Genomic DNA, 13,545 nt, shown 5'->3' on the forward strand with positions numbered 1-13,545 from the left:
TGTAGTTGGTGGGAGCTTTCTGTAGAACAGGTGTCTTAAGAGTAGGGAGTTCCTCAGAGAAACGGAGGAAGGAGCCTGGGAACTTTTATTTCCTTAAGTCCAAAGATCAGGGTCTGTTGGGCTTTTCGGCTGTAAAATGGGCGCCCCCGAGTGGCATTGAGAGCAGTCCTTTCCAGCCTTTCGCTGGTACAAGGACTGTAAGCTGCTGCGCCCCTCCTCCCCGCTAGCGCGGTGGGGTATGGGAGGGAGGGAGGGGGTGCTTCCTCAAGTCTTAAGTGGTTCCCCAGCTGGAGCCGTGGTGCGTATTTTAAGTGGAGTTTGCAGACAATGGAGCTCTCTAGGGCTTGGAGGGGAAGGAAGCTGAAATTCAGGACCATTCTGTGAATTCCCAAGTTCTTTGTGTCCATTGTGTAGGAGAACAATGCTGTTTGTTTGGCCTGTTCACTCAAGGTAGGGGATTGGGGGTGGGGGTGGGGGTGGGATGGTTAGGTCCCAGCACACTGAAACTCCCAGAGCGGCTAGGTTGCTCAGGGTTTGGAGAACCGGGGTGGGGGTGGAGTGGGGGTGGGCTGTAGGGAGATGGGCCGCTGTGGGGCTGCTGGTGGTAAGACTGAGTTCCCTGGCTGTCCTTCAGGTCCAAGCCTTGCTTCCTTAGGGATTTCTGCCCCCTTTCTGAGGATTCTAAGTCCAGAGGCTGCTGACTGTGACCTGTTTCTCACCCGCAGCATCCTATGCAGGAAAGGTAGATAAAATACCAGTTGGTCAAGTCCCTTCATCCTTGAGGCATCCTCTTCTTCTATGTCCAAGAAGGCCAAGTGTTTGGCCAGGCAGAGCTGTCTACTGCTTGTCACTCAGGTACCTCCTTGAGCCGCGCTAGCTCCCCTCCCCACTGACACTACAACATTCTGTCTCCCCAAGCCCTTCCTTGACCTTGATCTTGACTGGTGAATGAACAGTCAGGGCCCCCAGTGGAAAACAGAGTAAAGGCCAATGACACATGAGGTCATAGGTCATAGGTCGTAGAGCCTCAGGAAGACTACATGGTAGCTTGAGTTTCCCAGTGCCGGGCCAGTGCTCCAGCCCCGAGCGAGCCAGCTTCACCTCCTAGACCCTGTTCCTCGTCAGACTTAACAGCTGCATATGGATTCTGTTGCAACATCACTTTCTATTGCCTGATTAAAACCCTGCTGGGTCCCTGACTATCCTAGCCTCAGTTTCCCTTCGGTAGAACTGACAACAATCATTCTACCCTGCTGGGCTGCAGCAAGGAGTAAATGAAATCCTGCCACCCAAGGCCTGTGTGTCATTGCCTCCTCCATTGTTCAGACACAGGAATCAAGGCGCGGAGACGAGCTTCCTGTGGAGGATAAATGGGAGCATTGCAATTCAAGTCCGGGCTGCGGGCTCTGAAGCTGGGTTGTGACCATCGCGCGGGGCCTCCTGAAGATACAGGACTCATACTGGCTCTGAGCGGGCTTCTCCTGACTTCCCAACAGCACCTGCCAAGGCCAAGTTTCCCCAGTCAGAGGAGTCACATTATCTAACCAGGGCTGGGGGTTGAGCTCTGTGCACTGACCCATTGGAGACTTCGGTGCCCCCCGCTGACTCTTTCCCAAACAAGGGGAAACAGCTCAGAATGGGGGACATGCTTGGAGCTGGGGGCTGGGGGCTGGGGGCTGAGAGTTAGTTTGGTGGCTGCTGGAGACAGGGCTGGGCTCTGATGTTGAGTCCCAGTGTGAGTCCTGGGGCTCATCGGGGAGCCTGTCTGCTTTGGAGCCTCACCTGGCAGAGACACAGATCTATGCGCTAAGATGAAACAGCTCTGGAATGCAAACAGAAGCCCAACCCTTGGGGACCACAATGGTGTGTGTGGAGGGAGCTGAGCCATGGCTCCCTCTAGTTTCCACCCTCTCCCTTCATCCACCTCGGCTCAGCCTCTTCCCACCTCCTCTCTCTCCACCCTTTCTCTTCCCAGCCGGTGGCTTTCCACTGAGAGAGAAGAGGGAGAAAGAAAGGGTGGAGGAAGGCCTGGGGGAAGGGGTGTCCACTTTGTCGATATGATGCTGCACTTGTTCTGTGAATGAAGGTGATGTGGGTTCAGGGTGGAGGAAGTGGGCGGAGGGAAGCACTGGGTAGGGCAGCCCGGGGATGGGGTTGCCATGGGAACAGCAGCCTGCCAGGAGCCCTGCCTTCAAAGCCGAGGTGCTGTGTGTGTGTGTGTGGCAGGTTCCTGAGGGAGGTGGGTGGTGTATGGTGTGTGTGTGTGTGTAGGAGTTCTGATGGGAGCCCCTTGGGACTCCAGCTCCTGGATTCCAGACCAAAAGCCTAACCTGAGTGGGAAGTGCTATCATTCAATATTTCCTGGCAGATGCCCCTCAGCCTTAAGCCATCTCTTGCGGGTATGGGGGTGGAATCATTCTGGCCATTGTGAAGGGGGCCGTGATTGAGTCCTCTGTTGACAACACCTCTTCCCTTCAAATGTGTTAGGGGTGGAGCCAAGGGTCTCTTGCTGTGGGGCTCAGAGTAGTGATGGAGGGTTGGTTGCCTTATTAGGCTTCGGGCTGTGAGCCGAGTCCAGTCACTTGAGGCTTAACCCCGACAGGATGCTCTGGAGGCTGGGAATTTGGCCAGGTGAGAAACCCCACCATGCTTGAGATCTTCACGTGCACTGGTGGACACCCGCTGTCGCCAGTGACCCTCTGGCCACTAGGGGGCGCCATGGCGCAGCATGCGTGGTACTAGGACAGCTCCTTGGGGGGAGACCTGGGAGGGTAGTGTGGCTGAAAGGCACCCTCAGGGGTATTTCCTTTCTTGGAGCTGGCTCCACTAGACCACGCCACAGGAAACCCTGTTGGCCTTCTGGGGAACCAGCACTCTGGAGTTGCCATTCAGTCTTAGCCTTCTTGGGCTCGATGCCTGGCTGGTCACACAGAACCTCCGTCCTATTCAGAGCAGTTCTGCAGTGCCTGCTAACTCACCAGTGCGTGCTGGGCATTGCAAGGGGCTTCAGACCCATCCAGGAGGCACAAGCTTCACACAACACATGCCGACATCAGACAGGCAAGCTCTCAGGCCTGACAACCTGCTTTGAATCCTCATTGCTGACTCTGCGATGAATCTTGGGCAGGTTTACTAATGGGAGCCTCACTTTCCTCACCTGTAAAATGGTGATGATAACGGACCGTAGCTTGTGGAGTTGTAAGGATGAAATGAGAAAACAGAATGAAGTCTGTCAGGGTCTGGCACGGGAAAGCTCTCCTGCAACGGGGGGTGACAACTGTCACCAGTGAGTCAGAGGGATGTGGTGGAGGCAGAGGTGAGTAATGGCTGTGAGACAACCAGGGAGGGCTTCCTGGATGTGGTGTCAGGACTGAGTCTGCAGGTCAGCTGGGCAAGGCCGGGCAGGCAGGAAGGTATTTAGAGAGCTTGCTTTGTTTGTTCCTTGCAACACTGACTGGCAGTCCAGGAGTCCTCTCTCCTGGACCCCAGCCTAACTCCCTCTGGCTCCTCCTCCTCCTCCTGTTCCACTTCCTGTCCTTTTCCTCCTCCTCCACCTCCTCCTCCCCCTCCCCCGCTAAAGGAAGCCAGCTCAGGGGCAACAAGTTTTACAAATAGTGACCACTGCCTGGTGCTGCTTAGTGGCTCTTGACCAGGGACCGTACCCCAGGGACCTTCAACAAATGTGTGCTGTCATCTTTGTTTGTCACAGGTGGGAAGCGGGGAGTGCTGTTGGCTGGCCGTGGATACGGAGACAGCCCTTTCCCCTAAAAAGAGCGAAGTGGTCCCAACCAGCGAGAAACCCTGGCTTGGATCGAACACTTCCACTAGGGAGAAACTGGGCCACCTGCACCGGGCTCCTGTGGTCCTGTCACGGTTTCCCCACACCAGAGCAAGTCATCACCCCCCACCCCCCAGTCTCTCTGTATCTTCTAGTCTACCCACCACTCCCCCATGCCTCCGGTCTCACGCCCGCCCTGCCACTCAGCTACCAGTGCCACTTCCCCTAGGGTCTTGTCCCCCCTTTCATCCTCTGCCTCGCAGGGGTTGCGGACCGCCTGTCAGGCAGGAGTCAGCCGGCGGCTGCACGAGGCTTCAGAGACCGAGCTGCCCGCTGCACTCGGCCTGCCTGCCCACTGATTGGCCGAGCTGCTGTTTCCATGGTGATCACCGGCAAAGCCCGGCCCCCACCTCTCATCTCCTCCCCCGCCCCCCTAGGCCCTATTCAGTGGCGAGAGCAGCGACAAGCAGGTTAATAAAACAGGAGCCGCGTGAGGAGCCAGGCTGTGGGCCGAGGTCCCAGCGTGGTGGCCCGCCCAGAGGACAGAGGGGCGGTGGGGGTGGGGAGGAAGGAGCTTGCTTGGAGCGCAGTTGGTGCCCGCCCCGCTCCAGACAATCGGGGACTCCACCCACTGCAGGTGCCCGGGCTGCGCCTGCCCTGGGATAGCGGGGGTTCATTCCCTCGTGGTGCGTCTTCCCACAATGGCCTCTAGGGGCAGTGTCCCCACCCCCCCAACAGAACCTCAAGAGCCCTGTAACTGGAATGGGTGAAGGCTGGGGATGAAGGACGAGATGTGGAGCAGGAGATTAGGGACTGAGAAAGGCTGGAACTGGGAAGAAGGGTAGAGCGAGATGGGGCTGAGACCAGAGTGGTGTCGCGCTTGAGGATGGGGAAAGGGACAAGAGGGCAAGGAGGAAGGAGTAGGAATGAGGCTGCTGGCAATCGCAGAGTTGTTTGGGATGGATGGAGAGTGGAGCGTGAGGCGAGGTGTCGAGATGAGGTGGGGTGGGTTTAGAGCGGGGGGGGGGGGCCTTCAGGAGGTTGCAAGTTTAAAGCTGGAGAGGAAAGGGGTTGGAGGAAGGAGGTGGAGAGGGCTGTGAAGGTGTGATAGGGACAGGCATTGCTCGGCACAGCCTCAGGCTGTCTCACACCACACCCCACACGTGTGTCCAGCGTAGACCTGAGGGGTGGGTGCGGAGTGCTTGCTGCACAATCCGAGCAACGGAGGGATGAGGTGGCAGCTGTTGGGCTCTGGATGCTGGGAATATGCACTGGACTCAGTAGCCCAGCAACACCCCTCCTCCCCAGCATCAGCCTAGTGCTTGCTGTCAGGTCTGTGCCACACTCCGACATGGATGACCTCATAGAGCACTTAGAATAATCCTTTGAGGCAGGCCTATTACAACATCCACCAGAGATTCGGAGAGGTGGAGTGACTTATTCAAGGTCACAGCGTTCTGGTTCTGTCATATATATATGCACATATATACATATATATGGTGGACATGTAATGAGCAGCTGTGTCTGGGGTTGAAGCTTTCTGGCCAGAGATTCAAACAATGCGGGATGGTGATGGGGTAAGAAGGCACCCTGTGTTCAGAGGTCAAGGATGGATCTGGCTGTGAGGCTGAGCCAGGGGTCATCCGGATGTCTGTGACATCATCTGGCTCCATACCCAGTGCTTCCTGCTGCAGGAGATGCTGGATTTGCTGGGTTTTTTGTTTTGCTTTGTTTGTGTATCATGGGCGTTGAAGCGTCATGTGACAGACACAGACCCCATAGCAATTCTCAGGCATTGTCCTTGAAAATCATCTCTTTTCAAGCAATGGAGGAGCTCAGAGCTAGAACCCGAGGTCTGGAGTGGAAAGAGATTGGACAAAGGTGGACTAGCTCGGCTCTAAGTTAAGCATGATGGTACAGATCTGGAGTTCCAGCATGCAGGAGGTGGAGGTGGGAAGATCAGGAGCTCAGGGTCATCCGTGGCTACATAGGTGGTTTAAGGCTATCATGAACTAAATGTATTTTTTGAAAAAGAATGTCAGCTGGGCGGTGGTGCTGCATGCCTGTAATCCCAGCACTTGGGAGACAGAGGCAGGCAGATTTCTGAGTTCGAGGCCAGCCTGGTCTACAGTGAGTTCCAGGACAGCCAAGGTTACACAGAGAAACCAAAAAAACAAAACAAAAACAAAACAAAACCCATACATGTAAAATAAAAATAAATAAAACTGGAAACAAGATTTTTTTTAATTTAATTTTTTTTTTTTTTGGTTTTTTGGATTTGGTTTTTTCGAGACAGGGTTTCTCTGTGTAGCCCTGGCTGTCCTAGAACTCTCTCTGTAGATCAGGCTGGCCTCAAACTCAGAGATCCGCCTGCCTCTGCCTCCCAGAGTGCTGGGATTACAGGCGTGCGCCACCACCGCCCAGCAAAACAAGATTTTAAAAAAAAGAATGCCTTGGTTCTAGATTTGTCTGTGCTATGGCCTTGGATAGATGTTACGATCTCTATGAGCCTCAAGTTCTCTGTGTTACAGGTGGGATGATGTCTGGGCCTGTAGAAAGTTCACGATTAATGTGCCTTCCTTCTTATGAGCCACAAGGCCTCTGTTGGTACTGGTTCTCTTGAAAGATTTGTAACACCCTACTTCATGACCCAGGGTGAAGGAACTTCCTGTACTGTCCCCACTTCCAAGAATGGAGACAGCCTCCTGGCCTAAAACCACACGGTAGGACAGGGACATCCTTCGCTCTGAAATGGGATGGAAGGACCCAGGCTAAGGGAGGGGAGGGGAATTACTGCACCATATTCTCCATTCTGTGTCCCCATCCCTGTCCCCATCCCTGACCCCATCAGAGAACACCACTAAGAGAGGCCAAGCCCCAGCAGAAGCCCGGAGCCACTCAGGTCACCCACTGGTGGCTGCTGCCCCTGCAGCCTGCAGGCTTTAGGGACAGGCCACCGGCTAGGAGCCCAGGCCAGGGAGGGCACAGGCGGCGGCTGCTGCAACCTGAACACTCGATAAACCATTAATTCTTAATAAACGACAGGCTGTGCATTATTTAACAATAATGATACTTTCTGTTCCATTATAGATTAAAACACCGGCCTCTTCTTATTAATCCTGCATTTCAAAAGCTTGTAAATCCTACACAGCCAGAGGAGATAAAAGCAGGCTCAACCCCATCCCGGGGCTGACACACTCTGGCTGACACGGTGGCTCAGCAGCTCTGCCTGGGTGCTCACACTCATGTGCCCTGGGCCCACCCACAGCCCAGTCACACACACACACACACACACACACACACACACACACACACTCCCGAGGTCTGCCTTTCCATTCTCTACCTCTCCTTCATCTTCACAGCATTCCGCCACACTTAACCATACTATGCACGGATTCTATTCTCATCTGGTTTTTGCATTTCTCAGGGGTCCGGCGGAGGGGGTTGGAGAGGAGAAGATCAGTCTTAGGGGAAAGAAGGACAGCGGTGCACAGAAAAGAAGGGGCGGACACCTCAAGCCCAGGCAGACTGGGAGTCCTTTTGACATTCTGAGAACTGCATAGGGATTCCCTTAGCATGGCCCTCACTGGGGCCCTGCTACACCCCTCCGTGTGGCCCGCAGGCTCTCTTTACACACCCTCAGGGACAGGGAGCTCTGCTCCCACTAGAGATAGCATCTGTGCTGTTGCAAAGCCTCCAGCTTTCTAGAGCTTCTTTAGAAGCGACGGTTCATGCTGTACACCTAAAATCCTAGCACTGGGGAGGAAGGAAGCAGGAGGATCAGAGTTCTGGGCCACCCTCTGTTACTCAGCGAGCTAGAGACCAGCCTGGGCTACAGGAGACCTCGTCACAAAGATCAAAATACAAACAGACAACGAGAAGCTTCCTTGGGAAAAGCCGGTCTTGGCTTCAGGCTCCGTCTGGCACAAGGCAGGCCTTCGGGAAGGGGACGGCTGCCGCGTGCCTGCTGAGGCTTCCACGCTTTCCCCAGACCTCAAGTCGAACCGTGTGAACTTTATCTCCATTCCCTTCCTCTGTGCTGCCAGAGCTGCAGAGCACAGCCCTTCCCAGGGCGCAGGCCGAAGAGACGCCAGATAGACATTCGTTCTATGGGGACTCAGAAACCATAACTAAGGATTTGCAAAGAAAATCCACAGTGACCTTGGATGCCTTGCCCAAGGTCATTGAAAAAAAATCATCCACATTTATGGAACTCTTATAAACCCTAGGTGCCCAGTTATGTTCTACCGCCCCATCCATCCTATCCTTGGGGAGCGCTTCTGCTCTTCCTGCAGAGGACAGGACTTAGCTTGGCTGTGGGCACGCGGGTACATAGTGGTGAAGCCAGAACTTGAGCCAGCTACTGGCTTTTAACCGCTCCTCAGAGCTAAGGGTCTTTGGGGTCATCTGAACCTCTAAAACCAGTAGGACTGGCACAAGCCAAAATGAGCTTTCTCTCCCAACTTGGATTCTTCCTATAAGCTCTCCAGGAGGAGCTATAGAGATGGGGAGTAGACGTGGGTGAGGGGAGGGGAGATCGCTGGCTTCTCGGCATTTACTTGCTGCTCTCTCTCTCTTTTTAAGGTAGAAGAAGAAGATAAGTCTCAAGCTGCTAGTGTGGCTTCTTCCTCCATAATATGGCAGGCTTATTTCTCCTCCTCTTCCTCCTCCTCCTCCTCCTCCTCCTCCTCCTCCTCCTCCTCCTCCTCCTCCTCCTCCTCGGCAGGGTCTCACTATGTAGATCAGGCCGACATCCATCATCCTGCCTCCACCCCTGGAATGCTGGGATTGCGGCCATGTGCTACTGTGACGAGCCAGGCAAGCCCCCCATAAAGGGTGACTTGCCGAGGCTGAGCCGTTAAGTCAGTGCCATTGCGTTCATCTCTTGCTTAGGACTCTTGGAACTGGTCTGAGATGTTTCCTAAGAGCAGATATGGGGCTTGGCCATTAAGAGCTGGAACTGCTCTTCTGAAGGACCCAAGTTCTGTTCCTAGCATCCATATTGCAGCTAACAACCATCTCTGTGTAACTCCAGCACAGGGGATCTGAAACCCTCTTCAGGCCTACACAGGCACTGAATGCACTTGGTACACAGGCACAGTGCAGGTAGAACAACCATACATTAAAAAAAAAAAAAGGAGCAGATGAAGGAATCTGGGGACATGGCTCAGCTTATAGAGCACTGCCTATCATACACAAAGCCCTTGGTTCCGTCCTCCATACCATATAGGATTATATTTGAAAAAAAATTACAGCATGGCTGCAATCCCAGGTTGGAGAGGTAGAAGCAAGAGGCTCAGAAGTACAAGGTCATCCTTGGCAACATAGCAAGTTCAGGGCAATCTGGAATATACAAGAATATACGGGGGTGCTAGAGAAATGGCTCAGTGGTTAAGAGCAGTGACTGCTCTTCCAGAGGTCCTGAGTTCAAATCCCAGCAACCACATGGTGGCTCACAACCATCTGTAACAAGATCTGACACCCTCTTCTGGAGTGTCTGAAGACAGCTACAGTGTCCTCACACATAATAAATAAATCTTTAAAAAAAAGAATATATGTATGTATATGTGTATATATGTACATATATGCATATATATTATGTGTGCGTGTATGTGCATGTTTGTAGGATACATGGGAGAAAGGGAGGCATCTTCAAGAAACACAGAGTTGGGGTGGGAAGCTAAGCAGTTTTCTTCCTTTTCTGAAATGTACAAGTGGGAAATTTGACTCGATCCCTTGTGGCTTTCGGGCCAACCCCTGAGTGAAGTCAGATCGCTTTTGCGAAGGAAAATTGTCTCCATTTTCTGGGTTTTATGGGGTTTCCGCAATGAGAGAGACCTCTCATGTCGGTGCTTAGAGAGGATTTCTCTGCGAGGCCTACAGTGACGCCGTGTAATCTCCCAAAAAATATGGTGCTAATATTCGCCGGGTTAGGGTTAGTTATTTTTATGTCTCTGTCATTTTGTTTCTCGGCAGCCCTTTCTGCCGCCTGGAAAGGATGCGGCGGACACTTTATTTCCACAGTCATATTTTTTAATTTGATCAAAGCAAATTTCACTTGTTCTCTGTATAAATTATTTAACTCATTTCTTTTAGGTTAAATGTCTCAATAGAAAGATAGAACGCCCCTCCGTCACATTTTCTTCCAGGATTTTAATCAGTGCCTCCAGATTGTATGAACTTCCTTCTCAGGCTCCATCCTTCTCTGTCTGGGGAGTCTCTCTCCCTCGCTCCCCCCCTTCTCTCTCCCTGCCCCCACTCTATGCTGATGCTTTTTGAGTCTGTGGCTCAGGATGACTCTGGGTAGGAGGGAGTCCCTTTCAGAGCCCGTGTCCACTCCTCTGTATGCCGTGCCCTGCATGCAGCCTGTTGAATGCCCGTCAGCCTACAGTTCTTGGTGGCCGGCCACAGGTGCTGCTCTAGCTCTGGTAGGACCTGGGCCCCATACTTGTTTTCTTTTTCTTGCGGCTATAGTGTGCAAGGTGTGTGAGTATGTGTGCGGGGTGTGTGTGTGTGTGTATGTGTGTGAGTGCATGTGTGTGAGAGTGAGTATGCATGTGTATGTGAGTGTGTGTGTATTTGTGAGTATGTGTGAGCACATATATGAGACTATGCGTGTGTGAGTGTGTGTATGTTTGTGAGTGTGTGTGTGTGTGTGTGTGTAAATCAGGGCCAGAAGTGTGGCTCCTCAGGCACCATCTAACTGCCCCCCTTTCCTTTTGAGAGATCTTTCATTGTCCTAGCTCACCGAGTGAGCTAAGCTGACTTAGTCCCAGCATCCTCCTGCCTCTGTCTCTGCCTCCCCAATGCTAAGATTACAAGTGCACATCACTGGCTTGGCTTCTTACATGTGTGTTGGGGGTGAAACTCAGGTCCTCATGATTGCTAAGCAAGTGCTTTACCAGGTGAGCCACCTCCCCTGTACCTAGTTATTATTTTACAAAATGCTTACAGGAGATTGACCCAGGTCTTTATGTTTGGTAGGCAAGTGTGCTACTACTGAGCTTTAATATTTGAGCCCTGAATTCTAGCTGTTTCCTTTTTTGTTTTTTGTTTTTTTTTTTTTGTTTTTTGTTGTTGTTGTTGTTTTTTTTTTTTTTTTTTTTTTTTTTTTTTTTTGAGACAGGATTTCTCTGTATAGCCCTGGCTGTCCTGGAACTCACTCTGTAGACCAGGCTGGCCTCGAATTCAGAAATCCGCCTGCCTCTGCCTCCCAAGTGCTGTGCCACCACTGCCCGGCTCTAGCTGTTTCCTAACCAGAAGATCTGTCCTCAGTCAGTTGCCCCTTGTCACAGGACAGGTCCCTGAGAGCTGTTCTCTAAATCCCGAGTCTCCTGGGATAGGCTTTCACCTTCTGCTTCCGCTGGTAAGAGTTGGAGGGTACCTAGGCCTTCTGACACAAGCATGGGGCTGACGAACTCTCTCTAAAAGAAGGCAGGAAGAAACATGGCGCCACCCACCTTGGCAGTCCACAGCCTCAGATACTGTTGGCTGAGCAGAGTGGAGCTTGGCAAACTTCTTACCCCAGACCCTCCCTCCCCTCACATTGCTTTAGCCAAGTGAGAGTCTCCAGTGGGAATTTCCGTTTCGTTCCTTTTACTTTAAAAATACACAGTAATTAACAAACAAATGCTATTAGCTGTGACAAGTCGGAAATTACAATAAAATCAGCTGAGTCTACAAGCAGGGTGGGGAGGCCTCGAGGGGGAGGCCTGGCTTAGCAGAGAGGAGACCCCCAGGCTGTCCAGGTGCCTTCATCTCGGCCACAAGACACTCGGCTCCGGCTGGGAGTCTTCAGCCCAGCCCTGAGCGCCCGCCACACAGGTCAAACCAGGCCTTAGGTCCAGCTGCTCCTATTTCCTGCCAGGAAAAGTCAGCCCCGGCCATTCTTCCAGTCTCAGGGGTAGTCCTTTTATGAAAATCTTAAATAATAGGATCACGGCCTAGGGCTGACTAGAGCCTATCTGTGAGGATGTGACCTCTGCTCCTGGACAGCTGGAGAGATTTCCCTTCAGGGTGATTCTAGGTTCTACAAAGCCTTGGAAAATGAGGATCAAAGCAAGCCCTTTGGGACTACTAGCCCTGGGTGGTCACCTTCTCCAGTCTGTCCCCAGGATTGTCATGCCTGCCTTCCCTCCAATGTGTCCAGGCTGAACTTTGCTCAGCCACAGCCAACGATCCTAGGAAGGAGTGGGCTTATTGTTGCCCATTGTCTGGGCGTCTAGTTCGAATCTGACTGCAGTCTTTCAAGCTTCAGTCCTCTGTAATTTCTCCTAGGGAATTTCTGCTGGGTTTAGAGAGAGGTTATGTGTTTGTTTATTTTGCAGATAATGAAACTGAATCTCAGAGCGACTCGATCCCACAGCCAGGGTGGGGCAGGCCTATGACTTGAAATGCGCTTTATTTTCTCAGTGGTTTCTGCTTCCCTTGCGTCTCTGGAGCTCTGAAGGAGAGAGGTACCCGAGGGCTGAGCAGTTAAGACAGACCTCCCTTCCTTTCAATGTCCACAAGGCAAATGCACAGCAGAAGGGGTCTTAGCTAACTTCTGCTCTCACCAGACTGCCATAAATGTACTATTGTGTGTAGAGTTCATTTTAGTTCTTGTGTTTTTGAGACAGGATCTCAGGTACCCAAGGCTAGCCTATGTAACCTGGGTTAGCCTTGAACTTTTGATCATCCTGGGATTATGGATATACACTTGGTGATCCAAGTAGACGTTTGGCTTGGGGAAACTGAGACTTAGAGAAGTACAGTGCTTTGCCTAACACGAAAGACTGGCAGTGACAGAGACAGAACTGGAATCCAGTTCTGCCTGTCTACAGTCACCCTGCCCTCAGGTCCTCACAGAAAGGTCAGAGCCAGCCAGACTTGAAGTCTGCAGCAGTGAGTCTAGCCGGGGGAGTGTGGAGTTGGAGAAGCTCATTAGGAGAGAAGCTGACATAGCCATCAAGAGCCCAGCCTTGGCCAGCCCCACTGACTCCCAGCTACGGTGTAAACAGCCTTACTAATTCTCCAGACTCAATCGCGCTGTCCCTGATGGATTTCCCGTCATTACTCCCGAGTGAGTGACAGCCAGCTCAGACACTTGCCTTCCCAGCTGCCTTCCGAGAGGTTCAGAAATCAGAAGGCTTTGCTTCCTAAGTTGATTTCAACTTGTCCTAAAGTCATTTTAATTGGTGAAGCGTCAGAGACAATTTGGGTAGCTTTCTGAGAGCCCTTTACTGCTAGCCCTGGGCTTGGGGCGGAGGGTGTCTAATGCCACTTTGGCTGGGGCGGCACTTTACCTGTCCCTGATTGGTCAGGAAGCTGAGCAGCACTCAGTGCTTAGGTGTTTCTTGCTGCAGTTTCCAGCCTGGTTCCTGAGGATAACAAGATTCATTTTCTCAATGGCTCTGACAGATAGGGCTGTTATTGTTATTACACTCATACACCACCTTGCCTCCGAGGAGCTTACGGCACTTTACAAATTTGAAAATTATCTAATAATCTTCCAGCAACCCCGAGAGAGGCGAGAAGCTGCAGAGAGAGGCTCTTGGAGCAGCCAGAAGACCCGATAGCCCCTGCTGGCCAGCACATGACCACAGTAGGACCTGGACCCTCCGGGATTTTGTTTTAGCTGTAGGGAAATGGAGAGGGGAGTGGAAGATGATCTGGGGGTGTGAAGGAGAGGGACCCTGGCTCCAAAGGACAAAATCGAATGGGAGGGAGAAGAGATGTGCAGTTTTCTTTAAAGACACACACAAAATGAGAAGAAGCAGGAGGCTCCC

This window comes from Apodemus sylvaticus, chromosome 13, assembly GCF_947179515.1.
Source record: "Apodemus sylvaticus chromosome 13, mApoSyl1.1, whole genome shotgun sequence".
Lineage (NCBI taxonomy): Eukaryota > Metazoa > Chordata > Mammalia > Rodentia > Muridae > Apodemus > Apodemus sylvaticus.